The sequence below is a fragment of the Nicotiana tabacum genome, chromosome 3 (genome assembly GCF_000715075.1).
Source record: "Nicotiana tabacum cultivar K326 chromosome 3, ASM71507v2, whole genome shotgun sequence".
NCBI lineage: Eukaryota > Viridiplantae > Streptophyta > Magnoliopsida > Solanales > Solanaceae > Nicotiana > Nicotiana tabacum.
Genome location: NC_134082.1, coordinates 59714001 through 59723976, shown reverse-complemented (window position 1 = coordinate 59723976; position 9976 = coordinate 59714001). Strand labels below are relative to the sequence as shown.

General features: G+C 37.2%; 1 non-coding gene across 1 annotated transcript; it reads left to right on the top strand.

Moving 5' to 3' along the window:
• Positions 1-404: 404 nt before the first annotated feature.
• On the top strand, positions 405-511 carry LOC142179658 (small nucleolar RNA R71). Its single transcript, XR_012708203.1, has one exon. It is a non-coding gene; the product is annotated as a small nucleolar RNA R71 (small nucleolar RNA).
• The last annotated feature ends 9465 nt before the right edge of the window (positions 512-9976 follow it).

Below are 9976 nucleotides of genomic sequence, written 5' to 3'. Positions count from 1 at the left end.
AATGCTGCCTTTGATACCCTCCTTGAGGGTTGTTGACATAATTTGCTTCCTCAAAATCCTCATTTGATATGGGTTGCACATCTTCCACCACATTTACTTTCTTCGTTTGGCTCTCGGTGAACATCTTTGTCAACACATTGACATTTGTATCAAGCCCTGCTATCACTTGATCCCTCACTTGATTTTCCTTGATCATGTTGCTCAAGGAAGTATAACCATATGTAATTCCACCTGTGGTGTCCTCGGAGTGCCATGCTTGGTTATGCTTTGCCATTTTGTCCAGGATTTGTGTCACCCTTGCGAATGATTTGTCCATGAAAGATCCGTCAGCTGCATTCTTGGCTATAGCTTGGTTCATAGGATCCAAGCCCATATAGAATTTTTCCAACAACATAGAATCCGGAAAACCATGGTTTGGAAACCTCACCATATATAATTTGAAACGATCATATGCCTCATGCAACTGTTCTCCCTGTACTTGCTTGAAAAAGAAGATTTTATCCCTGAGCTCAGACTTCTTACATTGCGGGAACCAGTTAGACAAGAATGCTCGGACAAGTTCGGGCCAAGAATGGATGGAGTTTGGTGGTAGATTCTGGAGCCATTTCCTTGCGTCCCCAGCTAGAGAGTACTTGAAGCATCTCAACCTCAGGGCATCATCAGAGACATTATTATAATTATTCATTGCACAAACACCCAAGAAGTTTCTAAGATGTTGTGTCGGATCATCGTCAGTGGAATTCCTAAATAATCCCTCAGCTTTAAGCATAAGGATTAAACCATGTTCCACTTTGAATGTTGCAGCGCCAACAGCCGGAGATACAATAGCATTTGTATCCTAAATGTACTCCTCGATCTCCGCAAAAGGATTTTCTCCAATTTCTGCCTCTACGTCATCACCATATTCTGACATGTTTTCCTATCAACACCAAGCAAAACAAGAAAAATGTGATGGAATAGAATAAGACGAAAAGTCAAGCACATACTACTTAGTAATTTCAAAACCGTATTCCCCGGCAACGGTGCCAAAATTTGATACGCTCAAATTACACTTTAATAAATAGTGTAAGGCGGTCGATGTCAAATATAATAACCAAACAACGTTGGGGTCGAATCCCACAGGAAATAGGTGTGAAAAGGTTATTCGATTCTCGACTAAAGTCGTAGTTCTATCCAGTTAACGGTAACAAGAGTATGAATTAATGGTAACAAGAGTATGAGTTGAGTTTGATTTGATGTAACAACTAGTTGAAATATTGAGAATGTAAATAATTTGATTAAAGAAACCAAGGTTGTGTCCCCTTTAATGAAGTGTAATGCTACCGGTGTTAATATGATATATTTCTAATGGAAGGTCATTTTTATATGCAAATGGTGTCTAAATGACTACCCAATATTTTTCAATAGTTGGGTAGTATTTCCTCTTTATGATTTTTCCAAATATAAAAGAGTTGCAATTAGAATAATCAATATATGCATAAAACCCACTTATTCCTAAGCGATTCTATTAAACAAGGTTTAAAGCCTTGAGTTTTTGATATTTACTTCTACCAAATTCCAACCCACTTTCCCAAGCAAAGTAAGAATTTAATGGCACTTGTTAATGTTTGCAACCACCAACAATAAATGAAGAATGAGAAGTAAATAAATATCAACCAACCATTATACATATATTCAATGTTAAACACCCATTAACATAACACCCATTTAGGGTTCACAACCTTAGTATTTAAAGTTAGCTACACATGCTAAAATACAGAAGGAAAAGAATATTTAATGCCATAAAGCTTACAAAATGAAAGATTCTTGACCCAAAAGCTTCCAAAAGAGAGGAATATTAATACCTGGTATTGTAACTTCAAAGTCAGAACAGATGCCCCCACAAAATCACAATAAATCTATTTATAGAGGGCCAAAAGTCGAGACAGAAAACAGACAAAAATGCCCTTACAGGTCAAGTATGCGACCACATTTCTGTCGCATAACCAACATGCGGTCCGCATTTTCTTCATTCCCATCGCATTTCAAAACCCTAGTTTCCAGAACGTCGTCGCATTGTGGGTTTGTGGTCCGCATTCCAGCTATGCGATCACATTCCGCATCGCATTTTCCACCATCAGCACTTCTCTTCGTGAGTTTGCGGTCCATTATGCGGTCCGCAAACCTGTTATGCGATCGTATTCTAGACCGCATTTCTTGCACCAGATTTTGGCTAAATTTCTATTTTGCATTGCGATCCTTTACACAATTATGTGGCTCGCATGTGGAGTTTGCGATCGCATAGTGCATCGCATATCCACATTTGTGCTACATTTTGCTCTTTTCTTGTCTTTTTGCTTCCATTTCCATGCTCTTGGGTCCTTAAACCTTATGTACTGCAAAAACACCAAAAATGCATAAGTAAAGGAGATAATTGCATTCAAAACAAGCTAAAATATAAGCAATTAGTGTTGAAATGTGCCGAAATTCTACGGCACATCAGGGACCATTTGGGATGGTAAACTCCCAACTTGCATCCATTCGTGATTTAGTGTCACAGCTCCTTCCTGGGCCCTTATCCTCCCAGAATATGCCCACATACTTCACCAGGGAAGACATGAAGACCGACTTAGATGCACAGAAAAAGCACGCATAGTCTCAGGAGAAAATAGCAGCATTTGTTGGCATACTCGAAATAGCCTATGGCAACTTGGCCAAGGCACATGCAGATCTTCAGTCAGACTTCCAAAAGTAAAAGGTGAAGAATAAGAAGAAGGCCAAGTTCATGATCAAATATATTGAGAAGCATCAAGGCCATCTTCAAATGGGGGCAGGCGAACACGAAGATACCAGTTGAGGACGACGGTGATAGCGAAGGTTATTCTTTCATGTGAGATGTTGCCTGTGATGATGCTGATGATACTGATACTGATGAGGCTGCGAGTTCTTCACAACAGTGATTAGCCTTCCTCCCGCAGTCTGCTAGTCTAATATAGACTTCAGGAAGACCCTCAAGCTACTTGTATTTTATTTTAATATTTTGCAGTGAGGACACTGCAATGTTAGTAGTTGGGGGTGACTTTAGGGAGTACACTTTGTTGATACATTGATACTTGACTTGTGCCCTTGTCGGGCTTATTCTGTTGTATGGATATTGTGTGCCCTTGACGGGCTTGTTTTGTTATTGATAATCATGTGCTCTTGCCGAGCATAGTTATGAGTAATTATATCTGTGTAGATTAGTCACTGTTGTTGTTCTATTTTATTTTTTCTTTCTTCCTTTATTTATTCTTTAGTAGTTTTTAGTTTATGTTAATTTTGTTCCTTTAGTATTAGTTGTTTTTGTTAATTATTTTCTTTAGTAGTTTTTATTTTTTATTTTAATTTCTTTAGTATTATTTCCTTGGGTTTTCTTTATGCTACGGTTCTTTCCCGAGGAACATTTTTGTGGGTGACTTTTCCCTATGATGGACGGCGTGATGACTTTCTTAAGGGAATTAGTCTTGTTTTGTTATGTGAAGACTTTTTGATTATTTGTTACTAATAAAATTAGTCTCTTGTATGTGAAACGTGAGTTAAGAATTCCCCTCCAAATTTTGGTTTTAAATCGAAAAAGTAATTTGCATGGGAAAGAATAATGTTTGTGATAACTTTTTGACCCTTTTGATGACTCTTTTCCCATTAGTTTTCATGATATTGCTCTAGATACTCTTATTAAGAAGTAAAATTTATCCGTCTTGATTGGTTCATGTATCATGAGTGTTAGTTTTTGCTATAAATAATTCTTGTGTTTACTTCTATCATCTAGAACTTGTCGGTTGGTCTTTCAATGCTAATGTTAGTTATGTTTGGTTGGAGAGATGACCTTAGGCATTCTTTGTGATCTTTGAAAAAGCCTCTTTAGCCTTTCAAGTCTACCATTGCATAAATAGTATCACTAGTTTACCCTATTTGAGCCTTTAACACCACCTCATTACAAACCTTTACCCTTTTCTGAAATAATTCCCTCTTTTGAATGTGTCCCTCCTTGAATAATGAGAATGAGGCTAAAAGCCTAAGTTGGGGGTGTTGGTGTCAAGTTGGAAATTGGTAAGGTTGTACATTGAGTGTAGAAACATATACCTCAAAGTTGTTCATATGAAATTACTCAAGCACCAAAAGAAAATAGTTATATAGAAAAATGTATATATAAATATGGATTCTTGAGAAAATTATAGAGGTACTTTAAGGGGGTTCTATGTTGGTAACTATATGCCAATAAGGGCTTTGTGGTTTAAAAAGATGTGAGTAGTGTTCAAGGAGGGTGTAGTCACTTGTATCCCAAATGCTTATCTGATCCTTTCCCTAAACCTACTTTATAAGCTTAAAAAGACCTTATGGGATCTCCAATCGAATGCTCTTGAATAGGTCGCGAATTAAAATGAGGGCAAGCTTATGGTATGATATTTTATAACACTTGAAATTCTTTGTTGAGAGTGAGTGTCGTTGTGCATTTGTCCCTTGTCTTATTATTGTAAATATGGTGATTTTGGGACTTTCTTTCTTGTGAGGGCACATAAATTAGGATGGATTGGTGACACTGATGTATCCGGAAGTGAGTAAATTGAGCATATGTAGTAGACTAATGCTTTTGAGTCACTTCTTGAGCTTATTATTGTCACTTGATTATTTTGAAACTTCTTTGCATATCTTGAAGTTGTTTTTAAATGAGGGAGTTATTTGTATAAGACTCACATGCTTGAGCCTAATTATTAGTACCAACCAAATCCATAAGTACGGTGCTTACTTGGAGAATGTGATTTGTAAATGATAGCAATACTACTTGTGCTTTAAATGGTAGAACCTCATTGAATTGTTGGTTTTGATTTGCTTGAGGACAAGCAAAAGCTTTAAGTTGTGGGTGTTGATGAGTAGTGATTTTACAACTCATTCTAGTCTCTTTTCTTTAGTTTTTGTGTCCTTTAATTATAAAATGAGGTAATTTATGGTATGCATTGCTAGATTTTCAGGTAAATGATGCCATGGAGAGATTTGAAGTCAATTGAAGCGGAATTGAGCAAAAAGAGTAACAAAGGTACAAAATCCTTCAGTGATTCCTCACCTACAGAATATTGTATGCATCTGCGGTATCGCATCTGCGAAGGGAGAGGCTGCATCTGCGAGAATTGGCTACCAGCACTAGGACCGCATCTATAGTCAATTATCCGTTCCCGCAGTCACGCAGCTGCGAGTATAGGTCAGCATCTGTGGAGACAGGAATTTTACACTGGCCTCGCACATGCGATTAGTAGTTCGCTTTTGTGGAGCTGCACCTGTGAGGATTGTTCCACATGCGTGGTCAACGGGCTTCAGGTCTGGGTAATTTTCGAAAATCGCACTTTCTCCAATCTAAACCGACAAATACACGACCTAGCCTATTGGAAACACATCTTTGGCTTATTTTCAGTCCCTAAGACTAGAGAGAACAAGTTTGGAAGCTAGGGTTTTTGCACATACATTTGGTTTTAAAGATTTGAAGACTTTGGTTAAGAATTTCTTACTCATTTGTACTCACTTCATTTCCTCGCCTTATATTAAATATCTTAGTGTGCAGTATTTATTCCAATACTTGAATCTTATTTATGGAGATAATCATAATTAAAGTGTGGATTAAATATCCTGTTGTGCTTATGTATTAAATGATTTTTTACCTTTTATGAAGTGAGTTATTGTTTCTTCAATTATTCTTGTTCTTTAATATTTCCAAAGGGATTAGCTAACCCTAGGACTCTCCCATTTACTTCAAATTTATTTTGGGAAAGATTATTGAGGGTTGGGAAAGATTAACTAACAAGAACATAAGGCTTTAACCCTCATTTTATAGATTCTACCTAGGGATAAGATTGAACTACTTGTAGCCATATCCGGGTGTGCTTAATCTCGTAATTGATTTAGGGATAATTCAATTGGAAGTGTTGTTAGTCTTTGGAAGAAGCTAATATAGAATTATTACCCATGGCTAATTAACATAAACTCACTCATATTTGTAAAATTATGAAATACATTGAACCGTTACTTGAGTGTAATTCCCCGTGTATCCATACTTGTAGCCATTGATCATTTTACTTGCTTTCTAGGTTAGTTTACATTTTTGCATTTAGTTATAAACATTTTCAAAAACCAATTCTAAGTGTTCGTCATTGCATAACAAGTTATAATTCTCTTACATTCCTAATCACCTACATATTGTTCTCTGTGGGATTTGACCCCGACTCATAGTTGGTAAATTATATTGCATGTGACCGTGTCCATTTACTTTTTAGTAGTGGATTTGGACGTCATCAAGGTGCCGTCTCGTAGTCCCAAAAATAAATATGCAACAGGGGCGCTCCTGAGGTACCGTCTCATAGTCCCAAAAGTAGATATGAAACAATGACAAATGCCGCGCCCCTTTTTCTCACGAAATCGGGTTTTGACACGTGACAACTCTTTTAAGGAAGGGTTTTAAAGGAGAGAATCTCTACCTAATGGATTAAGGTGTGTTAGAGCACCTATTTGCAAATAACTTTGTTTGACCAGTTTGTATCACCAAAGATCAGGTAAGGGCTCGAAATTACCTCGAAGAGAAGGTGTTAGGCATTCTTCGAGGTCCACAACTGTGGGTCTCGGCCGAACTCAATTATATGAATTAGTCTATAAGAAAGGAAGCAATTTGGACAAATGAAATAAACAATTTATTTTAAATAGAAAGGGTGGGGTCCTAAGTTTTTTAGCCTAAAAGATCATCTCGTGCAACATAAATAATATTTTGTAACTCCTTTGACATGGGGTGTTACTCATATTAATCAGCGGGCACAGACTATCATCTCTTGCTACCCAATTACTATCTTTAAGTTGTTTACCTGAAGTGCACTAGTCAATTCTAAGTCGTGCCCTATGCGTGCACTACCCGTCCCATGCCTATGGTCCAAGAGGAATTTGGACCTCTATTTCATGGTGGTTCTAGACCTTAACTTAGGTTGCTCAAAAGGAAAAAATACTAAGCGACAGACAAAACTGTTAAGACTTTCAAATAGGAACAAGTATAGGCTCAAGTTAGCCTCCATATTTAGACATCAAATGCACGCCAAATTGGTTATCATTGACAGATTTTATCAATTTCAGAATCTTATAGGCAGGATATCTATGTGATATTGACTGAACAAACAAACAATCATGTACAAAATCAGTTTCTTAATCTGTTAAGTAGAACCTACATAGGTTTGCCTACTGATTTTAGCATAATACGATTAAGCCTATTAGCATGGTATCTAGATGTTTTATGTGATAGAAGACAGTGGCAGGTCACAGAAACAGATCCAGAATTATTTGTTTGAATCTTATAGGCATGTTTTCTAGTGAGGGTAATAGCATAGTGTATGTAACACCTCCTTTTTACAATTAAACAAATTCAGGCCTGTAAACGTGCATTCTACAATTTGGTCCAGTTTTAGATCCTATAGGCATGATCTCTACAATTTGATATAGTTTTAGATCCTATAGGCATGATCTCTACAATTTGGACAGAACAGTATGTAAACAGGCATTTTGCACACATATTGGATCACACCATTTCCTATAGGCATGGTTTCTAGCAAAGCAAAACATAACAGAACCAAGCATTAAGTCTATAGGCATGGCTACCCGTATAGGATGATTAAACATAATAAGGTACCTATAGGCATGATTTCTAACACGTCATATATAATAGCACACTATTAAACCTATAGGCATGATTTCTAACATGTCACATATAATAGCACATTGTTGAACGTACATGCAGGATTTCTACCCAACTTTTATTGCAAAAATAAGAAACCCTTCCTAATTTCACTAACACCCCATTATAGACCTGAAATTAATGTAATGAATTACAAAGTGAGTAAACTATAAGAAGCTTACAGAAGGCCCAAATACACTTGGATAGGCCAGGCCTTCAACTCACAATAGCTCCAAAACCCATGTTCATACAACATAACCAGTTGTGGAGTAATTCACCCATATATCAAGACTGAGCATACATAACCCAAGTCCCTAGTGTGTCAGAGTTCCCAAGGGCTTCAACAACCTAGGACAGTGCTCACACTAGGGAGATTGATCAGAAATAGTTCAGGGGGAAGGCTAGGGATCAAATCCGAGTGTGTCAGAGTTCACAGGGGCCTCACATGAACCCTGAGAAGTGCTCACATTATGGAGGTAAAAGAACAGAACCTAAGTAGCCTTGGCTTTCAGCCGGCTAGGAATAAGAATTCAGAAGGGCCAGATAGTGGAGGAGTAGAATAAAATTAGGGGATCCACTGAAGGATAAAACACATATTGAACATATACAAACCAAATAGTAGACATGCTTGAACCTAGGCAGACTTAATCAAGTTTTAGGGAATAAATTCAGTCACATGCTAGCAAGACAAATTATAAAGCAGATTCATAATGATAACAGAGGATTCAGAGTAGACTAAGTGCAAAAACTAGTATCATAAGAAAGAATCATATTAATTAGCAATAGATCAGAGCATGTTAAAAATTGATTAGGGCAGTTACTAGAGGTGTCATAATATAATGAGAACAAAGTCAAACAGGCGACATTATAATGCACTCAGAAAGAAACTTGTTATCTTGTTAAGGAAGACATCTACACCTAGTTAACCAAACCACATAAAAGGTATGAGAGCGTGCTTATAAGCAGGTTCACAGCAAACTTAGCTTTGAGAGATGGTTATCATTGACATAGAATTTAAGAAGAATCTAACTAATCAACTCAAAACAAGTTTAAGCATATCTCAAACCACAACATAATAGCATTTAGGATGGCATAGGCTAATTGAGGTAACACATTAAATGGATAATCAGAATGAAATGACAAAGGGTCTAATAACTCACCAGTTGAGATGAAATATGGAAGAAAGGGATCCAACAGTGTAGTGAATATTACCGAACAGAAGCAAGAGTTTGGAGATTTCTGGCCTAGGCTTTCAGCCGGCCAGGAATCAAATCACGGAACAAGATTATTCAAAAGAGTAGGAGCATACAACTTTTGTTATAGTAATGAAAGATTTTTGAACTTCAAACATAAAAACCTTAATCGAAGGGTAGCGGGGAGGGGTTTAAATAGTGCAAAACTAAAAACATAAACATGGAAAATAATTGATTCAGACGCTAAAAGGGCAAGAACTTCAATCGGTAAGGAAAGAAGTTGAAACCCCAATTTTAGGAAAAAATACACAAATCAGCAGAAAATATAGGCAAAGAATCACATATCACATAAAATGCACATAGACAGGAAATTATTCAAAAAAAACACAGAGTCGAACCAGATTTGGTTCGATTAAAAAGATTTGAAACCCTAAATTATGGTAAGTAAAAGAAATCGACAAAAATAGGCAGATTCTCACATAATAGGGTGAATAATGATGAGATAATACTCAAAATCCAAGCTTGAACCAGTTTTGGCTCGAATCAAGAGAGGATCTGAAAACCCTAACCTTAGGGTTAAGTACAAATAAACAAGATACGAGCAAATCGGGCTCACACAGTACAAAATAACGTGTGTGGACTTAATATCGTCCAGATTCAAAAGGTGAAGATCGATTAGGACACAATCAAAGTGGGTACTTACCATGTTTAGGCAAGTACTATGTTATTCCATAAAGAATCACCAAATAAAGGAAATATGCTGAAAAGGTAAGTAAATGGGAGGAAACTCCCATTAGGAACGGGATTAAGGGGATTTTGGAGAGGCGGGGGGGCTTAGGGTTTATCAGAGGAGGAGAGTAGAGGCGGAGGGTTTAGGAAAATGGGGTTAGGGTTTGGGAGAAGGGGATATATGGAAAGTGAGGGGTCGTTTATGAGTCGTTGATCATATTTGATCAACGGTTGGGATTTGATCGGGACTGGGTCGGGTTTAATTGAGTGGGTAAGGGTGTTGGGCTAGGTGTATTGGTCTTGGGTAATTGGGTTATTTTTGGGTAGCTTAGGTCCG